This window comes from Balearica regulorum, chromosome 22, assembly GCF_011004875.1.
Source record: "Balearica regulorum gibbericeps isolate bBalReg1 chromosome 22, bBalReg1.pri, whole genome shotgun sequence".
NCBI classification, from domain to species: Eukaryota; Metazoa; Chordata; class Aves; order Gruiformes; family Gruidae; genus Balearica; species Balearica regulorum.
The window spans coordinates 1,578,412-1,592,398 of record NC_046205.1 but is presented as its reverse complement, the minus strand read 5'-3'; the positions used below and the strand labels follow the sequence as shown (position 1 = coordinate 1,592,398).

Below are 13,987 nucleotides of genomic sequence, written 5' to 3'. Positions count from 1 at the left end.
ACTTTTGCAGTTCCTGGTGTTTCTGCTGTCCAGTTGGACTGATGATATCTCAGGCCTCCTTGGGATTAGTCCTCATTTCCTTGCTTGGCCTTGACAGGAGACAGGAAGCACAGGAAATGAGAAATAATTAAATCAGTTCTTACAAATTGGTTTGTCTCGGATCCAGTTTGAAGGATGGATAAAGGCTTGGGACGAGTCTGAGGCTCGTGTTTCCTTGAAGCATTTCTCTATCTAGCAGAATAATGTACAGAATTTCATTAATAATTATAATTCCTAGGTCTTGTAGAGCAGAATGAGGGCTGACGTGATGGTCTACTTGTAGGTGATAATCCAAGACCAATCCATTAGATCCTCCAGGATGTCGAGATGTCATAATAACCTAAGTGGCTTGGGGTATTTTGTCAGTGGTATTTATATCTGGAGATCAAAAATTCATCAACCATCAATACCCAGTGGTGATAAGGGCAAGAACAGACCGGAAAGTGATACTTACTGAGTGTTTTGTTACTAGTGGTTCTCAGATTGTCTTTACTATGGTTTTATATACAGTTTTGTTACCTTTGGGGAAAAAAAGGACCAGGCAGCTGGACTTACTTTTGTTTACTGCATTTCAATACAGCCAGAGGGTTTTTGGCTTCTATGCTATAGAAATAAATCTAGTCTATTATTATTATTTATTATTATTACTTACTAAGAGCTTTCACTGAGGAGTTGGACCTCACTTAGGGAAGTGTCATACTCGGTGGAACTGGTCTATTCCTTTCCACCTTCCAGCAGCTGGCGGTCAGCAGAGCCAAGGTATGTAACTCAGAAGAGTCAGCTGGCAGGAAACCCCAAGATCCTGCTATCAAGGTGCTCCGACATCTCGAGATCAGCCGCAGGTTAGCCTGGGGAAATGCATGTTAAAAGAAACCTTGGAGGACTTGACTCGTGACACCAGTGCCATCCATAGAGCCTTCTTGCCCAAGTCTTTCTGAAGGGCTTGAGACTCCAAAGGGGACCCTTTCTCCTGCAAAAACACCCTGCTGCATCCAACCAGCTCCCTGGCTTCTGCTGAAGCTTCGCATGGGATTGGCAGTAGGGTTGTCTGGGCTGTCTTGGGAAGGCATTTGGAAATCAAGCGTTTGTCTTGAAGAAGTTATTCCATAATGTGCAGGGTATCAGGTTCACGTCCAAGACTCTTTGAAATCAAGGCACTTCCTGTTATTTCAAAGCATAACCAGGCCGCTGCTTGGATGGGGTTTGCGTTATTGTTAATGGCAGGCAGTCTTAGACATTCAGTTTTTATTGTGCCAACAGTTTATGGATGGGTATTCATGTCGCTGGTGAAGAAGTGAATGAAATTCAATACTCCCTGCAGGGCTGCTGGAAACCCTCTACCCTTGGAGGAGAAGTGTTTGGGTTTCTGTTGCTAAGTAACAAAAGGATGGGGATAAAAACAGTTCCTGAACAGCACCCCCCTCCCAAGCTCCCATACACCTACACTGACAGCCGAGCACGGTAGCCTCTTTTTACAAACTAGAGAGGGAGACTGCATTCCCCAGGGAGAACTTCTCCAGTGCGTAATGGTGGAGGCGGAGGAGCTTGAGAGGAAGTTTTCTTTTTTTTTTACCATTGCTGTTGTTCTTACGGATTCCTCTTGTGATACTCCCAAAGTCTATCGCTGACTGAGCGGTGGGAATGAAGATGTAGGAGGTCACTGTAAAAGCATCCTTGCCAAAGTCTTTCAGAAATAAGCTTGCATGTAAGGAAGATGGGCTGGAGCCCCATGAGACAGCAAGAGGAAAACAGATGTGACAAAGCAGACATCCATCGGTGAATGGGTTTAGTTGGAGCCAATTTTGTGGCTCACTTGCATAGAAGAATCAGTCTTTATTATTCTGTCTGTGCATATCTTAATAACAACGTGATTACCATTACTAAAGTTGGCTGATACTAAAGGGAAGCTGGAAGTAACCAGCGATCCCTGTATTACATCGCAGCCTTCTGCGGGAGAAAGGAGTGGCATCTCCACTGCATTCAGGGAGCTTTTGAAATTTGCTTGTGTGAGTCAGCTGCACCAGCCAATACCTTCTCTTCATCTCGTGAAGTACCTTACAGGTTTTACTGAAGTAAGAATGGCTGAAAATTTCCTTTCTCTCACTTAGAGTACTCAAGGGATTTAAGTAGGTGGCTTGGCCAAACAGTAAGTAAAGACAAGGATCCTCTAAGACAGGGCATCTGTTGCCATCAGCACCAAGGACACTAGCAATGAACAGGGGCACTTGGCCAGTGCAAGTCTCTTCAAGTCACTAATGCTGTTATAATACCAGGTTCTGTAGCTCTGACTCTGTTCATGTCTCATCCACTCTAGTGCATGCCAGAAGGCTCTTCATTGCTCATTTGAGTGATTAGAAATGTTCATAATAAAGTGCATTTATTGATGCTAAAAAAATAATGTAAATGTGGAAATGTCATATCGTATCTCTTCCAAAGTTCGTCAATATTAACAACAAAATCGAAAAGATCATCATCTAAGTTGTAATCAGATATATAAGATTTACGGTTAAGTGGACAAACTTACATGTAGTATTTCTTAATTTCTAACTAATGGATTTTGCAAATTTAAGTGCAAATATATTTTATTCTATGATTTATTTATACAGATTTTTTCTTATTTGTAATATATACTGAAATTAGAAATAGCTCATAAGGTGTGGAGTCAAGACCCTTTAGTCCTGAGGCAAGATTGGTGTGCGGACTTGATAACAGCAGTTAACATCTCCAAGATGTGTCTAAGCCGTGAAGTGAAAGCCAGTACAGAAGTACCTGAAGTCCGTAGTGGTTAAATGAGTTCAATTTGTGGTAGGGCTGATGGGCTGACTTGCACAAAGCTCCAGTAGCATGGACGGTCCTGGCCAGCCCATGTGGAAATGCTGTGGTCATCTTACTGATAAAATGATCTGGCATTGTTTTGGTGAAAGGTCAAACTTAGGGCTGAAAAGTTATTGATGCATAAGTTTGGTCTGTTCAATTCTTTTAACTCCTTGTTCTTACTGAGATCTTCTGGTCTGTTCCTGTTGCAGCTTGTAGCTCTCCAGTAATGTTGGCAAGTAGGTTATTTCTAGTATGTGAAATAAGCTCAGGAGCTATGAATTAACAGTGGACATTGTTGGTCTCGGTCTCAGCTTCCTTGCTGCTTCTTGTCCCGCTTAGTCAAGGGTAAAGTGATTTTCAGTGCACCTTTGGGGTCTGCCAGCGCTGTAACCCCTCTTTGTACCCACTGTGGAGGGGTAAATGACCGCACAAGGAACGGGCCGCAGGGCAGTCAGGCTTGGAGTGACTTGCTCCAGAGCAGTAGCAGAACAATGCAGTTAAATTTCCCTTGCGTACTGTTCATCTTAATTACTATTTTTCATTATGTGCGGAAATTCGGCTTTTTTAACACAACAGTGTTTTAGTCTAAAAATGTGCAGCGTGGATTTTTCTTTTTCTTTTTTTTTAACAAAGAAACAACCAACCTCATTATGTATCAGCTTTCCAAGTCTCACCACAAAAGCAATTAGCATTCAGGCTGAGCATAAAATATATTTTCTATGCTAAAGACCTTACAGAATTGGCTGCTACACTACAGATTTATTGTAAAAGCCAGTAGATTTTTTTTTTTTTTCCTGCCTACCAGTAATTCCAGTGACCGTGGATGGGACAGCTCCATTTGTGGGTCAGTGATCTCTAAAAGCGGAGGAACTACTTGGAGTAGATTAAGCAATAATTGTATGAAACAATGTAAATATAATTTTGGACAGAATACTAGAAAAAATTTCCAACCCAGCCTTCTATTAAGTGTCAGTTGAAATTTGTTTCTCAAGTGAAATGATGAAATTCCACTTTTTCATAATTTAAAACTAAGCAATGTAGCAATGGAGAGCAAACAGGGGCAGCATAGATTTTTTTCTGTATCTGTCCCTGTCCCCAAGAACCACTGGTGTGTTCCTTTGAGGAGTAGGTTGTAAATGGGATATTTATTCATTTCTAATAGGCTGGAGAACAAGAAGGCTTGTATCAGATGTGGTGACAGAAGAGAAAGTGCATTTCTGTAAAGTAGTCACTGGAGTCAATGGTTACCTTGTCCCATGGCAGGAATATTAAGCTTTTTTCACCTTGACTCGTGTTAGATAACTGGGGCCAGTCTGATAACAGCACTGTGCTGCATCTTATTGACATGGTGTCCGGCAAAAACTAAACCTGGGTCAAAAATGGAGCAAGCAGAACACCGTGAACCCCTCAGAATGGATAGGCACCTCGCAGGGAGCTCAAGGAGGAGACAACTGTGTCTGGGAGAGAGGTGGCTTTGGGAAGAAATCCTCAAAAATTGAATCTGCCGGACCAGCGCATGCATCAGGCCCAGAGGTGTTGAGCATCCTCTGTGTATCCCTGTTGGACCTGGAGAGGACTAAAAGCCAGAGAAAATTTATCCACAAATGGAAGAAACTTTGAGTCACAGGAAAGTGTCACTCCAGAAAGCAGATTTTTTTTGCCAGAATATGGCTATCGAGAGACTCCATGGACTGTTACATCACAGATCGACTTAATTCTGTAGTGTGTACATTTCAGCAGTTAATAAATGGACTAATTAGAGACTGCAGCATTGGTAGTATTTACCCATGTAAGTAATAACCGGCTCAAATCAGATTACTGTAAGGAATGGACTTGACTTTGAAAAGGACTGAATTTCTGCTGGGCTACTGAAAATTCTGCTTCTCAAATGAAAAAGTCAGCAAATGTAAAAAATGCTAATTAATAGCATCAACCTTTCAGTAAATGGTTTAGAAAAAAAGCTGCTTGAAATAAATGCTGAGGTAGATGTAATGTGATGGTATCCAACCTGAACAACAAGGTGTCGTGAGGTGTCTTGTGTACCCTAAAAATGTGCCCGTTGTCAAAAACGGGTGGTTCTTTATACAGGCACACAGAAATGCACCAATAAAATGCATTTGTGTTTATGCATCTCAGAAATCAAATCTTCATAATAATGATTTCTTTGAATGTTTGTAACTGTGCTAAGATAAACTCTAGCGTGTATTGGTAGCAGCTTCAAAATAGAGAGGTGGGATAGATCCTGGAGCTAATGACCATGTAACAAGAGTAGTGGGCAGAAGGTGTTGATGTAGGCACTTGCTTCTTACATTGGATATTTCCATTCAGTACAGTTTGAAATAATTCTTGAGTTGTAACTGACCTCAATCCAAAGCAGTTTCTTCAAGAATTTGATGATCTGTTTAGGACTAACAAGTGTTACAGACCCTAACGTGCCTCCAAAAATACAGGTACTGCAGGGAGTGCAGTTAGTACTGAGAAATAAAGCACTGGAGTAAGGCCATTAAACACAGTCCCTCCTCCTTGACATGACAAGCAACAGAAGGACAAGAAGGCAGCCTATAATTAAAACAGCGATGGCATCCAGAATCATTCATAGCACTTAGAAAAATAGTTGCAGAAAGAGCTGTTTTGAGAACAAGAAGTATCTGTGTCAGACGAGAGTCACTTAGAGTCAGATGGAGTCATTAATGTCAGATTCTCCGGAAACTGTTTAATCAATTTTGATGGGGGCAGAGGAGGAAGAAATGGGATTGAGACAGGTCATCTATGGGGATTTCCATGCTAGACTTTCTCTGTGAATATTTTATGAATCAGCTGTATGAGTTTGTGGCAGTTCAGGTGTTTGGTTTTTGTTTTTTTTTTTTTTATCTGGTATTTTAATCTATTTGTATTTGATCTTCAGAAGGGAAAGGTGGTGTTGGAGCAGTGCCCAAGGATCAGTGTGTCTGCTTACCCCTCTGGACTTTTGTACCCTGACCTACCCTGTCTGACTGGTGCTGGGAAAAAAAGCCCAGCCTTGCGTTAGCAGTCATGCAGCATTCATTTATTCTAATATAGGGAAATATTTAGAAATGGGCACGTAGAGGTGGAAGGCAGACGTGATGTTTTGTGATGCTGCCCTCATGTCCCTGTCATTACAAAACACTGCAGCAGCTAATTATTTTATTTTTTCTTTCCTATTTATGCCCCTGTGGTGGTGGTGGTATGAGGTGTTTAGATTGCATGTGCTCTGCAATAACTGTTTGACTCTTGTGTGGCATATTCTGAGAATAGGGACACATGGCCCAATCGTTAAACAAGAAGTGAGAGGCTGTGGAAGTTTTTGCACTACTTCTCTGCTCTTGCAATTGGACTTAATGGAATGGAAGCCCAGAAGAGACTAATTAGTGTGTGCACACAATCAAGATAATTCCACATTTCTTCATGCTTAGGTGGCTAAAGCTGACCACCTGGCAGGCACAAGGCATGCACATTGCACTGAAATACTTTCACCTTGCGATGAATGTACTTTCATTTTTTTAGTCTCGTTTCATCTCTAATTGCATTTTAGTCATCAAATCTGGATTTTCAGCTTGTATAAAACAGCATAGTACTATTTACATTGATTTTTTTTCCTGAAATAGATGTGTTTTTATAGCAGTTTGCAATGACAGTTAAATGATTAAAGCGTACAGAGGGTGAAGTTGTATAACAGCAGATAGAGCCATAATGAGTATAACTGTAATTTTCCTTCTAATAGACTAGAAAAGGCCTGATGCCACAACCCAAAATTGAATCAAGCTTTCACTCAAGCATAACATTTGGAGGAGTAATATAAAACTCCACTATTTTTACAGTTTTACATCCGTATACAACATTTGCTGGTATTGTGCTTGCTCTGTGTTGGATTAATTTAATTGAAGGAAATCCGATGGTCTGTCTTGGACATAACCACAGTGCTCGAGGGCCAGCTCCAGGACCAGGGATCGGATGATAGAGCTGTTGGGGAGCAGTTCTTCTGGTGCTGACCAGCTCATGCAGTCGCAGATCCTCTTGTCTCTGTAGCCCACAGCACATCTTTAGTCAAAATAGGCTCTACTGGCAAAAGGATTTGCTTTTGTTGATGGAGAAATGCCTTTAAAAGTCATTTTCTGGACTGTGTTTTTATGCTAGTAAAAGCTTCTTGTGTGGAATCGGGTTGTTTATGCATATTTTCTGTATTGCTTTCACTCTGGCTGTTTGTCTACCTCTGGAGACCGCTGTGTGTGTTACAGAGGTGTCAAAATTTTTGTCAGCTCTTCCAGTGAATTTACAGCAAGAAGCTGTGTCCAGTGAAAGGTGCTTTAAAGGCTGAACATGCAAGAGGTGTTATACAGCTTAAATCCACAATACTCTTCTGTGCAGGGTAAACTTGAAGACAGTGCCCACCTTTTTTCACATTCAGCTTAAATTGTCTATTTCTTGGTTTCACTCTGTAGTTCTTAGGATAACTATCAATAATAAAAAATGTCTCTCCATCCTGACCATCACGTACATCTTTCCAGATCATCAGCCTAGACTTTTTAGTGTCTATGGTTCAGCACAATGTTTGAATCATTCACTTTTTGTATGCTTTCCTCCCAAATTCGATTTTGCATCCATCCCCTTCACCAGAAATGTTGTTTCCCTCCTTTTTTTTTTTTTAAATTTTTGGTTTGCTGGCATCCTTCAAATTCTGAAATGCAAAAACCTGGACATAGTGTCCCAGATGTGATCACATCAAGAGATTTCCTTTGACTTGATGTTTCTACAGGGACCTCCCCACATCCTGGTGGTCTGGCTATAGGAAGCAACTCCTGTGGCTTTTTTCAATGATATATGGGCTCTGCCAGTGTTCATTTTTTGTAGGCAGACTGGAGAATCACTGATCTGCTTTTGGACAGTGCCTTGACCACCCATGGTGCTAGCATCACTTCTGAAGCAGCTGGCATGTCCCACGCAGCCTCAGTGCCACCGAGGTCGTGCTGACAGAGCTGTGATCACAAGGAGCTCACTGTGGGGATACACCCACTTTATTGTTTCCCATTCAAAGAAATGTGGAAAATTGCCTTAGGTAAAATCTGAGCTGTGAGGACCCACCAGGGATATTATAAAAAGCAGAAAGGGTAACTTAAGCCTGAGCTGTCCTGTGTGATTTTTTTTTTTTTTTTGCAGTGCCATAAAATTCCTCCTTCTCCTATCTATGCTCAGATTCCCGCAGAGAAGAAATGAGCAGGATGCATTTATTCCTGAAGTAGCCTTTAAATGCCACAAGGACATTTTGCTCTGTGGGACACCAGTGCTGCCCAGGAGTGCTGGTTTCCATGAGAGCAGACATGCTGTCCCATGCTTTATGTGTGCTAGTGATGGTATGAATGGTGTGCCTGTCCTCCAGTTTTCCACACAGGAAAATAATCTCACCAGGGTGACTTTCAGAGTCCAGGAGAGACTTCTGCAGTTGTCAGTGCCTACTGAAAGTGATCCGTGAAGGGAAAGCAGTAAATCCTGGCTTTGGTTTGCTTGATCTTGTGGGTAGATCCTCTGCAAAGACCTGAGTCACACCTGGGACCTGGCCCTGAAGATTTGAGCAACACATTTAAATATATTTTTTAGTTGATGTGGATGACAGCATAGGTAAATCTGTAAGTTTGCCTTCTTTAGTGTTAGTATCCAGCATCAGTGTGAATTTAGCCCATATCTGCTGGGATGGAAGGGAAGTTCATCCCAAAATATGGGAAATTCATAACCGAGTACCAGCTGTGTTTCCTTTTTTAGACTTGCAGTAGCTGGAGATGACAATGACTCTTAGTCAGTCCAGCTACCCTGTTCTGCATCTGAAAGTATCTCATTTTGCTCCTGTCTCCTCAGCCATTGCTTTACCTGCCAGTCCATACTGTCTCTTGACAATCCTTGCTCTGCATAAATGAGTCACATTTACCCACATCTATCTTTATTTTAAAACCACAAATTATCGAAGCCATCAGATGCTACCTTTTCTCAGAGGAACATGTGGTTGTTTAGACATTCCCCCATATATATACGAACAAACTTGGAATGGCCACAGAAATTCAGAGATGACGTGCTGTTTTTCCATGTGTTTCTTGTTGCTTCTTGTGTGGAAGAGACATAATCAAAGCTGCAGGTTTTCAAATCAGACACCGACTGCCTGTGGTTGGCAAGTTTGTCGTTGTGTCTCTCTGCCCTTCCGTCCTGCAACCACAAGCAGCCATGGACCTGAAATGTGTGAGGAAGCTGATCACAGCAGTAGTCCTGAGAGAGAGCTGTGTTTGTAATATTTTAATCTGCTGTCTGCTATCAGCCATAAAGAGGGAGGGCTCTTGATAGGGCACATCCATCCACCTGCTCTGCATCGGCAAAGAGCCCCATGCCCTGGAGACATTGCAGCACATGGGGATGGGAGCAGTGGCTGCCCAACCACTCTTCCCATGCCAGCAGCATGCGTTTCTGATTAAGGGAAGATTTAATACCCCTCAGCTTCTCTGGGATTCCCAAGGAGTCCAAGCCAGCTATTTATCTTTGGATCGATCCTGATTTGTGATCTGAATTAGTGCCCACTCAAAATGAGGGACCCATTGCTTCAGGCACTGTGTTGTACCTGTGGCAGAAGTCTCTGTGCCACTGTCTCTGCCCCAGTGTTTTACCAAGCAGAAGGAACCCTAGGTGGGCATCTTCAATAATGTAATCCTTCCAGTGTTAAATCTTATTTGAGCTGCTGATGCCTAATTCAAGGGCAAGATGATGTTCATAGCAACACCTTCATAGCAGGCTGCTTTGCATAGGTCCAGTCTGGGTGGCAGTGTCTCGTTCAGCTCAGACTCCTGTCTTATGCAGTTTCATTGGAGATTGGCAAGTGCTGTTTGCAAAAGATCCATTACTTCAGACAGGGAAGAGGGCATTTCTGTGCCAGGTCCTCCCATAACCATACCCAGCTCTTTCTCTGTCTTGCTGTATCATTCTTCAGAAGTTTGTTGTTTGTCTTGGTGCAATATTCCTGTCTGGTAAATTGGGATACTAGAAGGTTTTATGATGCTTTTAGAAACCTGGAAATGACATTGTCTGGTCTGGAGTTTGTAAAGAAATCCTTCTGTTTGTTCTGCTGTAGCTTGGCTTGAGTTAAGGGAGATTTCATAGTAACTGTCTGGCCTTGAGGACACCCTCCGTGTATGGTGATCCTTAACACAGGCTGCAGTCTTGCAGGGTGTCCCACCCTGTGCTTCCCTCGGGTATGCGATGGGTAAGGGTAAGGACTTCTGCTGCACATGCAGTTTCAGAGTGAGTATTGCAGGTATTGTCATGGAACAAGTGGTCCAATCATCTAGTAGGGAGCTGTGAGAAAGGCAATAAACTTACTAGTAATTCGTGGCATTATAATAGTTACGCATTCATCAGTGATCTGGCAAATTTTGCAGGTGGCATAAAACATAGATTAGATTAGTTAATACCAGGGCAGACTGTCAGGAACTTCCGAAGGATTTAGCCCGGCCAGATGAGTGGGCAGCCTCATGACAGATAAAATGTGCTGTCAACAAAACCAGAAGACTTACACCGCAGGCAACAACTGGAGCTACTCAGTTCACTTGACTGTAAACTAAATGCAGCAGCTCAGGAAAGGGATCAGCTATCCAATTCCTGTTACTATGTACCAGAAATCCAAAAGGCAAACAAGTGAGTTTAACAAATGTCAATACCAGTCAAGGAAATGCTTGTTCAGTCACTGCAAAATTAACCAGGGGTGTTCTTTACCATAATACATTATTGAGCTTACAAATTCTGGAAATACAAAAAATCAGGCTGCCTACGAGTGACTTGCAAATAATATAAGTGCAGTTGCTGTGCTGAGGCTGTGACCACCCAGGTCATATCGGCAAAGACTCTGCAGGGCAAAGTAAATTCCTGGCGGTTGAAGGAAGCAGGAGGGAAGGGGGGGTGCAGCCCAACTGTGGCTCATCATGAAGCAATGAGTCCCCCAGAAACCTGCTCTCCCTTCCTGCCCATGAACCGCCAAACTTCCTTCCCCCTCCGCTCTCCAAGACTTTATCGAGTGGTTTTCAGCCACATAAAGATTTTGGATGTGGCTCACAGCGCTGAAAAAAAACCCCCAAGCGTCTGTAGCTAAAAAGGATAGTCAGGTATTTGTAACAGCAAATGCTAAGAACTAAGCCTCCTAAAGGCTGCAAAGGAATAAACGATTCATGGGTTTAAGATTCAGCTAAGTTTAAGGGAAAGAGCTGAGGCAAAGCCTTCTCCAGGTTCATGTTTTCCCATTGTTTCCTGACAGTGATGGCCTGTTTCTGGGCCATCAAGTCTCTGAACCTGGTACTGCCTGTGGTAGCACCGATGCTCCCATGGCTGTGCCAGTTCCTCTTGCTCTGAAAAGTGTTCATAGTGGTTGCACAAAATTCAACAGATGTGCATTTGCTAGCAGAACACAGCAGATAACTTTTCAAAAATGCATCAAAATAACTGAATTTTTATCTTTTTGTGTGTCTGTTTTAAAGAACTATTTCCTAAATTAGTCTCCAAACTCATAATGGCCAGTTAGCCTTCTGGGTTTGAAATCATCTTGGTATTAGATGGGAGCTGTGTAGGAGGTATAAGTTGCTAACTACAGATTATGAATTCCACAATGCTCTGGAAGAGAAGCCCAGATTTGCTGACAAAAACTCCAACTGTGGATATTAGAAGGATCCGGTTACAAAGCAGGAAGATCCTTTGTCCAGGGTAAATCTTCATGTGAAGTGACCTGTCACTGATTTGTCTTTATGATGCAAATCATATGAGCATATTAGATCCACGGAGAAACCAGCATCATATTGAAGTCATTATCTCCATAAACATATTATAGCCTTCAGTGTAGACAGATGGCATTTGCGGCAGCCTTCTCTATGTTACAGCAGTATCACCTCCCTTGCTTTCTTCTTGTTTGGTTTGGTACTTCTTTAAGTTACTTTTCTTTTTCTGTTTCTTCCCTCTCCCTGTGTGTTTTACATATGGTCTCAGGGAGCTGTAGAAAAATATCTGTATTGAAGGATAGCTCAGACTCACAGAGTGTCAGATAAACTGCAATGTCTAATTTCAGATTAAATCACGTGTCCCTTTTTATCCAGGAAAAGCCAGCCCCGATAGCTTTAATGAGGCTGACGAAGGGACTGTTGGACACAAAGGACTTGCTTAGCGATTTCCATGTGAGAGCGTAATTAAGGGCAGTGCAAGTACGAGACTGATAAAGAAGCAATTTCATTTTTTAAATGGCAAGATGATTACCAGCATAATGACAGAAAGAAAGAAAGGGGAGAAGGTAGCCTCAAACACAAATTTGAACAGAAGAAGAGAAATCAAGATCCCTGGGTTCCTTTTGCTCCTTTTGCTGCTTTAGCATTAAGTCACTGACTGAAGGTGGCACATTGGCAATCCCTAACAATTAGTTATGTGCGCCCTGGTATCCGTATGGTTAAATGGAGATAGCTGGACATCCTGGGGTGGAGGCTGGCAGTCCATGTGTGCTCTTCAGACACCAGCTTAGTCCCCTCTGGCCAAATAATGAGAACATTGTGATGAAGGGATTTTGGTGTTGGCTTTTTTTCTGTAGGGAGGGGGATGAAAGGCATGGGGTAGATGGCATTACTGTGGCTTCAGTTGCAGGAGATGGAATATGTGGGAGTATCTGGGCTACCGGATGACCCTGGTCACGGAGACCTTCTGCTGATGCTGAAGGAGATCTGTGACCTCATCACCTGAATGCATGAGCAACTCGTCTTTTAAGCGTCTGCTCACATCTCTCCTATGAAGCAAAGAATTGGCTCAGCCTGCCTCTTGCAGATATGTCCTTGAGGCAGAGAGACCAGGACTTTGCAGGAGGGGATGGGTTTAGCAGAACTCACATGTACCAGGTGGCACCCAAGAAGTTTATTCTGAATTTCATGTGTCCCCCAAACACCCACGTGGAACTGAAATTACCTGTACGCTTCCTAAGGGAATGAAATAAAATGGAGCCAAGGCCATGTGCATTCTGCCTGGGTGGGAGATCAAGGGGTTCATGCAGTGTGACTTACCTGCTTTTAAATCAACTCATGGGTAACTGGGATGTATTTTCTTGGATGCACCCTGTGCAGACCATGCCATTGTCATCCTATCAGTTCAGGGCTGGATTAATGATCTTTGTGTATTTTTCACTCACTTTTAAATGATCTTCTTTTTTTTGCATTATAAATACATAGGGTTTTTATGATTTACTATGCCTTCACTTATTTAAGTGCACAAATCCCTAGTGCTGCTTTTTCTATGCAGTTTCTCTTCAGTTTGGCTGCTGTTTTCTCACCATTCTGGTTTGGAATAGGGTTTATTGGGAAGATACTAAAAGGTGACTGATGGTGTTGTGTGTCTTTGGATCCTCTGTTAAGATGCTTCAGAAGGTCTGATTTTCTAAAGTGGATGTTTGGAGATTTCTGAAGACCAAACATAATTCATACTGGATAGAAAAAAATGAGTTACAGGAGGTACCATGCTTCAAAAACGTGGCCTCTTAAAAATCTGAGGGGACCAATTCCATGTTACCTTATTCTTCTTGTGCTGCAAGTACAGGAAATTACAGACTCCATTTGCTAAACGGCAGGAGGCTAAATGATTTGTCTCACTCTCACAAATATTTTTCAAATCCACATCATGTAGCCTTCCCTATGCAATAATGTGTGGACAGAAAATAAATGAATATACAATGTAAAGGAAGGATGACCAATCTCATTCTCTTGGGTAAACCTAAGTCATGATATAGTGCCAAAGATAAAAGAGCCTGGAGTCTGCGGTGTTTACATTTAGTGTTAGCACAATATATTTAAAAAAATGGATGTTTTCTTCTCTTTGTGTCCATTCTGGGGGTCTCCTTCTAGCAGGAGTCTGTGCAGGGACCACAGCTTGCTGTGTGGCATCATGGTTTTCTCAGGTGGCTTTTACTGTTGTCCCAACGAGTGGAAAAGGTTGTATCACAAGAGGTTTAGCTAGAATGTATTTTCTCAGCACTTTGCATAGTATAGTGACAGACTGTGCATATTTTAAAACACAGCATAGACTGAGAGGTGATTCAGGCAGCCAGGCTGGACTGTGACATGTCTTA

At 42.3% G+C, this 13,987-nt stretch overlaps 1 protein-coding gene across 5 annotated transcripts in view; it reads left to right on the top strand.

Moving 5' to 3' along the window:
* Positions 1-13,987, top strand: part of HIVEP3 (HIVEP zinc finger 3) — a 270,230-nt gene that overhangs the window by 232,531 nt on the left and 23,712 nt on the right. The window lies entirely within an intron of this gene.